Source organism: Anguilla rostrata, chromosome 6, assembly GCF_018555375.3.
Source record: "Anguilla rostrata isolate EN2019 chromosome 6, ASM1855537v3, whole genome shotgun sequence".
NCBI lineage: Eukaryota > Metazoa > Chordata > Actinopteri > Anguilliformes > Anguillidae > Anguilla > Anguilla rostrata.
The window spans coordinates 43,495,180-43,506,680 of NC_057938.1; positions in this window are offsets into that span (position 1 = coordinate 43,495,180).

Genomic DNA, 11,501 nt, shown 5'->3' on the forward strand with positions numbered 1-11,501 from the left:
TTCTGCGTGTGCTATAAACCCAACTGCCAAAGCGGTTCACGTTGTCCAACGTTTATCAGTCTGCTGTGACACGTGCAGCCCGTGGGGCGAACCCTCTCCTGGCTCTTTTCCGTCCTGAGCAGAAGGTCGATCTGGATGCAGCGCCGTTTGAATCACTTTTAAGGGCTTGCATAAATCATGCCAGTGCCGTCCTTTTGGTTTTATTGCAAAAGTATCAAAGCTTCAACTGGCAAAGTGAATGAGACTCAAGCAAGGAAGAGACAGGAAGAGAGTGAAAACTCCTTTACGACTTCAAAGCTGTGGTGATTATGGGGAGCTTATGCCTGCTTCAGCGGCAGAAGAACAGAGATCCTGCCCATCCCGTGTGGAGCTTCGTTTGGACCCATGGTCCGCTGTTCTTATGCATGTATCACCATGGAAACAGTGCATGGAAACGTTCCTCTATTTGTTCTACAGTATATCCCATAATGAAAAGTTGCCCAGTTTTTTTTTTTACACACAACCTGGTTGCATACCATCACTGTGTGCCATTATTTTTTGCTACATTTTTCCAACATATCAAAACGGCATGATTTACAGTTATTGTAAAACAAATAGAGAGATGGTGACTTATTGCAGTAGTAAATTGTGACAACACATTTATAGCCATCTATGATCGATTGCCTCGGCTTGCATTCTTCAATACATTCATTCTGTAAATCTTCACCATTGGCCTGCTAGCATGATTTGATAGGTAACACAAAGCAACACTTAACAGGTATATATACAGTATGAGCCACATTCTCTCTAGAAATTACACAAAGTCAGTATTTTTGTATATACTGATGATGAAGGTTCAACAAGCTGAAGTGGTGTCACAAGTGATGTGCGTGATTGGTCCAAGGATAGAGCCCTCAATATCATTGCCTTCCTTGTAGACCCATAACCGGAAATTAACCTTTAACCTTATAGACCTTCAACTGGAAATATGGTGTCATCCCATCAATCATAATTTTGAACAAAGCTGTGGAATAGAGAGAGTGAAGGTGCAGCAATTATGGCCTAATATTTACAAAGAATCCTATCACTGTGTGAATTTTGTGCTGGTGCAGAAATGCAAACAAACACTATACTAAAGAAGGGAGTGTTCTTTTTGAAGGTAATTTTATTGTACCTGCCAGATCTGGCCTTGTTTGTTAATTGAAGATGCCTCCATTGGACATGGAGAGTCAAATCTGGCCCTGGATTTCTGTTTCCCCTGTCATCAACTGGACAGTTAGAGCTACTGATTGGCCAGACTGTCTTCACACCTAACTTCCAGGTAAAGGGAGGGTGGAAAACCAGCAGTTCTCAGCCCTCGAGGACTGTGATTTAAGTAACAGGGCCATAAGGACTGTTACACATGAGTGCCCCCCAGTGGTCTGGAGTATGTCTGTCTAGCAAAAGACAAGTAGAAAAGCACAGTTTGTTCCTTCCATAACATTGTCTCATTACTATAGATTCATCACAGAAAATGTTTATTTTTTAAGGAATTTTTTCATCTTGGTATTGGTAAATCCTTGCATCCTGGAAAGACTCCCAGCTTTAGGATTATTGTGGTTGTTATTGAATTCAATGTTCCATGCATTATTGTCTGTCCATTGTGTATCAGTGATGACTTGGCACACTACCGTAGCTGCCAGCTGCAGTCTCTTACGTGTCAGCTCAAGAGCCAGCTGAAGCAGGCAATGGAGATGAGTCTGTCTGCTTTAGATCTGCTCCATGGTTCCAGGCATTAATATTATCACTTTGAACTGTTAGCATTACCATTTGTTCCAATTCACAAACAAAACAAGGACAAAAAATGTGAAATACTGTTTTGCTTCAAGGAGTTCCAAATCAGTATTTCTGCAATGCATTGTCTGAAACATTATTCTGATCCAGTGGCAAAGGTTCTGATGTTTATTCAACATGTAGAGTGCCGCATTACCCCACAAGAATTGTGTAGACAACGGGGTGGGGTTTCATGGAGTTACTGGATGGTTAAATTTGGAGCTTTGAGTGTTGTTAGTTTGCCTCCAGGAAATCTTGATTTTCCTGTGGAAACTGGAACTGTACAGCAAGTGCATTGCAGCGGATGGTTCATTTATCTCCTCAGACCTAGAAAGCTGACTTCTTGAACCTGGAAACTTTTGTCCTTTGGGGCCTTGAAAGAGTTAACCACACCAGCAGACTGAACTCAGATCTGTGACAGGTTCCATGCTTTGAGGAGTCTCCAGGGTGCCGTGCTGTGAATTGTATCCATTCTAGATTGATTTCGGGTCTGTGATGGGTTCAACACTCTGGACAGTCTCCAGTCTCCCGATGTCTGCGCATCGTGAAGCTATTTCTTCTGACAAGAAGGATGGGCCAAGCAGTACGAAGCTAGAACTCTGTAAGTCAACTTCTAATGCTAAAGAGCATTCTAATCCTCATTTGAACCAGAGGGGATGTATTAATTTGCCAGCAGAATGTTCTATGAGATTGTCCAGCAAGAGAAAGCTTGCGTGCTTGTGCACAATGAGGCAGTGCACAGACCCATTTATCCGCACTGGCCACACTGTCAGGTCTTGATCCAGCACTGTGCACATTGTACTGCATGCAAGGCACTTTAATGTACATTTTCTGTCAACTGTACTTTTTGACTTGATATGAAACCTTTTCATGATAATAAGAATATATTATGAGTGTGCATTAAATGGAGCTTACAGAGCAGAGACCAGTCTATCTACACAGGCCACAATTCAGTTTTATGTCTCAAAGTCATAGTCACTTCACATAAAAAACTACCAGTCAGTAAAAAAAGACCACTTGATTCTATGTTGTTAATATTACGACCATAATAATTCAACAAAGATGTCCCCTTGACTGAAAATGCTTGGCTATGACAATGTACAGAACCCAGAATATAAATTAAAATAAAGAAGACAAATGTTGTTCTTACGTAAAGCCTCCAATTCAAGAAAGTGTAGCAAATATAATTACCCAGACCATATGTTTCAGACCTACATGCATTTGTTGAGTACATATGCTTCATATAGTACTTAAAGCTTTCTGGAAATGAACCTTCTCTAGAAGAATGCTAATGCAGACATGCTTGCCTTTATGAATCATTTTGTGCTTTCTGAACAATGCAGAAAGACATGTCATTCCACCTGTCCATTCCATTTTAGTAGATTTTTCTCTTGACTGGCATGTGCTGTAGTCAAAGATCATTTGCATTATTTATTTATTTATTTATTTATTTATCATATTCAAGGTTATAATTGCCGCATTCCATCAGGGATTTGTGTCTATTTGGCCGAGTTGTATTGCTACCCTGTGCAACAATCTAAACTTAGTTTAGATTAGTTTAGACCTTGCTCAGTTTGATATTTTCACTGAATGGGTTAGTCTGGACACAGGTCCAGCTGTGATGTTGATGATATGTACTTCTGTTTCTGTACTGGGGATTGTATCCTCATATTTGTGGTCTACCTTTAATTTTTGAAAGCCCACCACCAGGTGGCAGACTTGATTAAGTCTTGTTGATTAAAATTAACAGGACAGGTCACATTCGGGCAAGTGGCAACTTCTTAAAATATCAAAAACATCTTTCATCACACATAAAATCTGTATGGACCGAGTGAAAACTGTCCCTTTAACAGTTCAAATATTGTGAGAAGTTTGTGATAAAAGCAAGAGAAAAATATATTCAGGGAACCTCTTACGTACAGTATGTGTACACATGCAAGCTGTTGCTAATTGAAGTCAGAAATGAACAATTGTTGAATGCACTGTGATTCCTGGCAACGGGACAGTAACCTTGTCAAAGAAATAAGCTCTAGAGAAATGAGGGATGAAAAGCAAAACTGTTTGGAGTCTTACCATTGATTTCACACAGATGACTGGATGTCTGCCCTTCGCCGCATTCAACAAAAGTTCAATAAGTGAAAAAGCATTATTGGATTTAAGTATGGTGCATTATGTACAAATACATCCATCTACGTTGCTTTAATCAATGTTCTCTTATAAAAACAGGACTTAAGTCCACAAAGGCGTGTCTGCAGAGGCTTGATACGCAGAGCATCGCCTGCAGATTCACAACGGCTCCAGTGTTGAAATGAAGTACAACAAAGTCTATTTGACTGATTTGTTATAATTACCAAGTGTTCCCGCCTTTGCATCGCAATACATAGTCTTCTACCCATAGATTTCACCTTTAGTGTGTTTGTTTTGTTGATTGATAACCTCTTTGGCCTTTTAGTTATTAAAGTAGATGAGAGCAAAATACAATGGTTGCTAATGCAATCAAAAATAAAAACTAAAATAAAAATACTGTATGTTTGAAACTGACATGCAGTCAGTTTTATGAAAAAACAACAATGTAGCTTTAGTGGTGGTTAGGTAGCCTCCCATTTAGCTAATGTGAATATACCACTATGTATCTAGCCTTCTATTTATAAGCCAGCGTTCCAAGATATTTGTAGTGTGTATGATTGTTGCCACCGGCGATTATCATATTATCACACTTTTATGCAAGTGTTCAGGTCCTTCTGACATGTTTGGAAGGAACATGCATAGCCAGTGAGTGATCAGACTGATGTCAAAATTAGAATGTTTTATATTCAATTATGGAGTTGAATAATTAATTAACAGTTCTGTATCTAACTCCCATAGATATCACACATATATAATACGGGAGATAGATATTATATGTTGCTTACAGTAACTGCTATTTGTTCCATCTTGGTTCAAAGTACTAAAATGAAAGGTGAGAATTCATGTACTGTACCCAGAGATTTTTTACATTATTTAATTATTATTGTTCTTTTTTAATTAAATTTATTGTATGCTATGAAAAAAATCATATGCACATAGATGGGATTGTTGGGTTTGAAGACAAGCCTATCTATTAATGCTGGACAACGAAGTTGAAGAATCTTTATAGACTCACAGAGAATGTGGAAAATACACAGCTGGAGAAAACAATTCACACATGATTGGTGTTTCCTAAATTTCAAACAGAAGTATGATGCAAAGGGGAAAGCAGGAAGAGAATTAGTTTTGCCTTTAAGGGCTCCAGTTTCCACAAAGAGATATTACGTGACCTGATCTGGAATGGAGTTGCTCCATACACTGGGGTGCAAGACCGATCAGAACCAGACATTACCATTACATTTTCTTTTTAATATATTTCTTCATAATATATTTCAACTGAATGCCCTGATAATGATTAATAATGCACTGTATGGACTATTCATATTGATGACTTGGGTTAAAAGTAAAAAAAAATGACAAAAAATATTCACAGATAGTTTGGAAGGGAGTGGACGTTATGTGACAAGTGTTAAAGGATTGAAGCCCAGAGAAGTAACAGTGCACACAATCACAGCCAAGAGTGTGAGAGACGATATGTCTGATGTATTAGGGGCAGTATGGGTCTTCTCCCCCCAGGGGCTGTAATAATATATCTCAGTCTGTAAATTCAAAAGGAGTTCCTTGGAAAAACTGACTTTTTCATCCCAAGTAAAAATTTTAGAAGCCGCAAGGTCTCTCTCTCTCTCTCTCTCTCTCTCTCTCTCACACACACACACACATGCGCACATTCATCCTAAGTTTTCAGGTCATTGGAATTTTGATAAATATGAAAAGTATTATTAACAGATTATCAAGTCTTTCCCAGGATTTGGTAAAGGAAGTCACTAGTCACAAAAACAAGCGTCTGCCAAGGGGACACTCCTTTTATAATCCAATGAACAAGCTATGGTAACTGGACCAGCCCACACAGTTCTGTGATATATTGTTTACTCATAGCCTGGCATCACAAAAATGAACAAGGAAACATTTTTCATTAGAAATGTCTCCAAGGGCCAGCATAACTCCCCACATCTTAGTAATAAGTAAACAAAGGTTGTCTGTTTTCTATGCAAACGCGTGCACCCACGCACATGCACACACACACACACACACACACACAAATCCAACTTGTTCCTCTTCACCATGTTTCAGTGTTATTTACAGTCCACAATCAGTGTGAAGCCACTCAGTTGTAGTGTTCTAGTGTCCCCAGTGAAATTCACTGAGTCTCTGTCATGTCCATGTCCTCACAACAAAATGAAATATTGTCAGACTTGTTACCGTGGGGACAAAGAGGAACATACAAACATAAAGGCCTCATTGACTGAACCCTAAACAGAGGTGTTTGTGAAAAATCTCATTGTCTATAACCTAAACAGAGGTTTTCTTAAAAAAAAAAAAGAAAAATCTGACCTGCTTTTGGAACATTCTAATTGGATGGAACATGACATTACAGAAGAGGAAATGCGTTTTTATTGGGTTATGAAATGCTTTATTATGACTCCTTCAGCCTCCAAGGGAACAGATGCATTCACTTTTATAGAAGCATTCTCATATTGAACTAATATCGAATAACTTAAAGATTAAGTCGACCTGTTTGTTACAAATCTTCTCAATATAACTTGAGGATATATTTACTTTGCCATAATCATAGACAAAAGTACAGCATGGTACTGTACTCCAGGCTTATTTAACAAAACACAGATTGTCAATATTTTTCACTTGTAACAAAACAAGACAGATAAATAAAAATCCAAAATGAAGATGATGGTTGAACTTTGAGACCTCCTTAAGAACAAGTTTCCAGGAACGATCACCTCAAATCTGACCACCGTCTGCTACCAACACTTGTTGTTTTTCCACATTAGGTATTAACATCAAATCATAAACAAATGGCAAGGTCTGCAACACAAAATCTTCATTCTTTGGCAACCCTGGAACTGGAGATCTTGAACAGCTTAATTTCAAACATTATCCATTTGTACAGTTCAGGTGAAATGCCTTTCTTTGAGATAAAAACAGTGACCGCCATTTTTTAACAGCTTCTAGGAACGAAAATGAATACGCTTATGAAAATAAACAACTGTCAAAAACCTGCTAGGCACTGTTGTTATCTCAAAGAAAAGTATTTCACCTGAACTGTGTAAATGGATAATGCTTTGCCAGGATTTGCAAGGTGTCCAGTTCTTAGGGAGGTCTCATATTTCAGCCATCATCTTCAGTCTGCGAGACCCCGGACATCTTGCCAAGATTAAATTTCAAACGGTGTCCATTTATACTGTTCCAGTGAAATATCTTTTTCAGATAACAGCGTCCACCAGACTTAGACAGATTCTCAGAATGAGAATTAGAAACATATGAAAATAAACAACTTCAAAAACCATTTTTGGCCTGGATGATGATGATGATGATGATGATGATGATGATGACGACTTATCTGTCTGGTAGGGCACAATAATCACATCCAAGAAAAGTGACTAAGGGAAACCCCCACTGAAAGAGAACCCTCCTCACCGGACTAACAAAGCCTGAAGAATCTTGCAATCATTGACAGCATCACCTTTGACCTCTGACCTCTGTGAGTCTTCCTGTGACACTGAATTGTTTATGACCTCTAAGTGTGCCTCTTGCCAGTGCTTGCATGACATGTTGCAACAGTGTAACACTTTTGCACCAAACCAAACTGCAGTAGGGATCCTCCAGGTGTTAGTTTGTGAGTGTATATGTGTGAAACACAGATGCTCACACTCCAGTTTGTGAGTCTGGGGCGAGGGGGTTAGGAGAAAGGGAAATTCTGGACTTCCGACATTAGTACTTGCTGGTCATTTTTGAGCAGGCCATAACTTTATCTAATTTCTACTTCCTTCTAATCGAACACACACTGTAATATTTCTCATTTTCAAGTTATTTTTCCATTGTGACAGTTCTAGTGTTTCGCTTTTCATATCTGGACAACAGTACAATTCCCTGCTTTGTTGCTGGCCACAATCACACTTTCACTACCGAGAGCATGTAAGGAACTCAGAATTTTACAGCATGACTTCCAGTTACCTACAGAGTTAAATTTAATTGCTCTCAGAACATACAAAATTTTTTTGCTATGAATCCAAATGCCTTTTGACCCAAAATGGCATTTGTTGATCTTTCAAATCCTAGCCTGATCATTTTGCTTTCATGAAAAAAATGTTGTTTAACCATCTGAAACCACACCTGAAACAGCTGAGTACACATATTTTTGTTACCATGATTTCTTGCTCTGGAATTTTCTTTCAGGAACAAACAGGCACTCTGATCGACCTCCCTTCACTCTTTCCAATCCTGGCTCAAGAATTAAGTTCCATCCATTGCGCTCTAACGGAAATCTCAATGTGACATATTCCATTAAATGTAATACTATTTGTAAGCTCAATGGATAAAAAGCCCAACTTAAAACGAACCTAAATCTTATCTCTGAACTTAAGATACTGCAAAATACTTTTTTGTTGGTTGTTGAGGAATGTGAGTTTGGCATAGCTTTTATCCCCAGATGTAAGTGAATCTGAGATCATCTGAGCTCCCACACATTTGACACCACCAAAGCAGAGAGTGACTCCAGTGCTGGTACCTAATTGTAGCCGTTCAGCGCTAGCTGTCAGGAAGCCATTCACCCATTAGGGCTCATTAGCAGAAGAACTTTTTTCTTCTTTTTTTTAACTCTTTTTTTTTTTTTTGCTTTTGCTAGTACAAATTTGATAGCAGCCATACATTTTCTTTATCACACTGGCCAATTAGCCTAATCCAATACAGGTGATGCCATCTCTCCCATGTGCCATGCTCCCCGGCTACACCGCGTGAATACCGAGAAAGCCACTTTGGACAGTCCAAGGGCCCTAGTGCTGGATTCATCCGGAACAAGTCATGCACTCTACTTGATACATCAGGGTCTCTAAAACATGAAAGAAACCTGCTTTCATGGATCCTGATTCCAGAAAGGAAGTGTCAGGCCTATACAGTTGTCTTGTTGAATAGTGTACTACGTGGCTCTGGCAATTGAGTTTCCATTGAAACACCCATTGCCTGATGTTACTGATTTATTTACTGTGGGGGGCAGTGGTCTTAGCTCGCTGCACTATGTGGAACACTATGACGATATGAACAATATAAACACTGGGAGAACCACTGTTTTTCTCTGCTTTTTGGAACTGGTGTGAGGGCCCGGAATCCCGCAGAGAGGGAAAAATGACTCCACCGAGATGCGTCTCCTGAGCACTCATAAATGCAACCTGGCAACCCATGTTACTGTGTTATGTAAGCCGCCTCTGGGGGCTTGGGAGTCAGAGAAGCCACTCCTTCAAATATGAAGCAGCCAAGCAGATATGCTCACCCCCTGGGTGTGACTCCTAGTTCTTCACAGGGCAATTATCTTAATACGCCCACATGTTGTGTGCCAAGCAAAGAGGTACTTGGAACCATATTTACAACTTTTGGAATTGCCAGTGGTACTTTATTAGTAGTAACAAATGAGACACTATTCAATGGAAAGTTATGTTCTTGCACTGTGGAATCTAAAGTGGGCTAAACAGCAATGACCCTAGTGCTAGATTGGGTGTGACTTTACTCATCATAGATATTTGAAAAATTTCTGCAATAGCCATTAATTCATAATTGAATGACTTTCTAGATCTGCTTGCAAGCAAATATTCATAGAAAGCACCTCTTGCTGAAGCTTTGTTATTAGACTAGGCTTAATCTGTGTTTGTGAAACTGGCCTAATGTTTCTTGTATTACTACCCATGTTAGGGTTGACTTTGTGTAGATCTTACCACATGAATCTGATTTTTAAGAGAACGAAGCTTATACTGTTATCGTACAGTAAAGCTGTCCTTCTCTGTTCAGCAGCTTTTTACAGACTCGATTGCAATTTAATTTCTAGGTTGACCAATTAAGGCACACTAAGGAATACAATTAAGCAACTAATGGTGAAGAAATAAAGAATGTGATTGTGGCATGCATCATCAGTGAGATGGAAAAATCTAAATTTTATGACAAATTCATACACAGATTTACACATAATTGTTGGATAGGCCTGACATTTCTCTAGAAAATGACCATTACAAGAGTAATAAACCTGCCAGATACTGAATGTGTATATGTGTGTGTGTGTGTGTGTGTGTGTGTGTGCGCATACGTATACTATATGTATACGTGTGCAAATATGTGCGTGGGCATGTATGTATGTGCGTTTGACAGTCTGGGAACAAATGAAGTCCTGAGGGTTCATACTCTTTCAGAAAAATATGAGGACTGAAAATATGGAAAATTATTTTCTTTAATGAAGCAATATGACAGATGTGCTGACCCAGTGCTGGAGGCATTCGAGCGGTGGCAGCTAAACAATAACTTTCCCAATCGCATTCCCGGGGTCGTCTTACACATTAGAATATACGGAAGACAGCGTGCAATGTGGTTTCAATCCGGGTGATGCATCTCCTGACGGTTCGGTCACATTGTTTGGCAGATGCTAACCATTAATGAAGGGGGATGAGATTTCTGGGGGTGCTGTCGAACGTGTTAAAATAGACATTCGTGGTCAGTTGTGGCATATATCAAGCAATGCATCTTGGGTACGGCGATGGCATTTAAGAGCCAGATGTGGGTATCCATATTCTGGTATATCCAATATCAAGGGCATACATACTGGCTTTATTAGTGGCCAGACATTACCATTGTAGCTTGTTTTTTTTCCAGATAGAAGTAGGCTATTTGATTGCTTCTTTCAAATAAAATAACAAATAATCTCACAATATATATCAATAAAAATGTTGCTTAAAAATGTTTAGTACTAAAGAGTTAAACTGTGTTTGTCCTGATTCATCTAATCAAGTGCAGATGCAACGAGTTTGATTGAACTGACGCCTCAGTAATCATTCACTCGGTCCTTTTGATGTTAGAGTTTATGATACAGTTTGGTTTCCAAGGAAAAAAAACCAATTGCTTTTAACTACACTCACCTGTGTATTCTTTCCTGACTGCCTCAGGTGTGGCCATAAAATTAATGGTGGTGCCTCTTAGAAAATTCTCCATCTTGAACAAATTGAAGCTAAACTGCCCTTGGAGGTACATTCAGCATAGAGGGGAGAGGAAACATCTACTCAGACCTTAGAGACATAATGGTGATGGTTGTTGCAGTGGTGATGGGGACCAGCTGAGAAGCCTTAAACTTGCAAAGTCATTTCTGGCTCTGGAAAACCGAACAAACAGATGGACAGACAAAGACATTCAAATAAGCACAACTATTTTATTTATTTATTTTAGTTGTATCTTGTTTAAAAAAAAAAAAAAAGGCAAGAAAAACATAAATTCGAGGCAGGACTACACTGGCAGGAGTGAATAAACATACCCAGATAGTTTCCAGTGGCTGGTAAATGTTGAAGTGATGGAATGATTTTCAGAGAAAGTTTACAGACAACTGTGGGCAAATGTACACAGTGCATTACAATGGCAACCGAAACTGAGTTAGGAATCAGAATGCGATCACTTCTGACCACAAGGCCATGTCTGTAGACTATGTTCAATCTATTAGGCTTCACGTGTATAATACCCCACTGGCTTGCTCTGGACAGTCTTCTTTGCACTGACTTACCCCCATCCTGCACTTTGATGTTCCTGTGAATGATGGTTTGCGT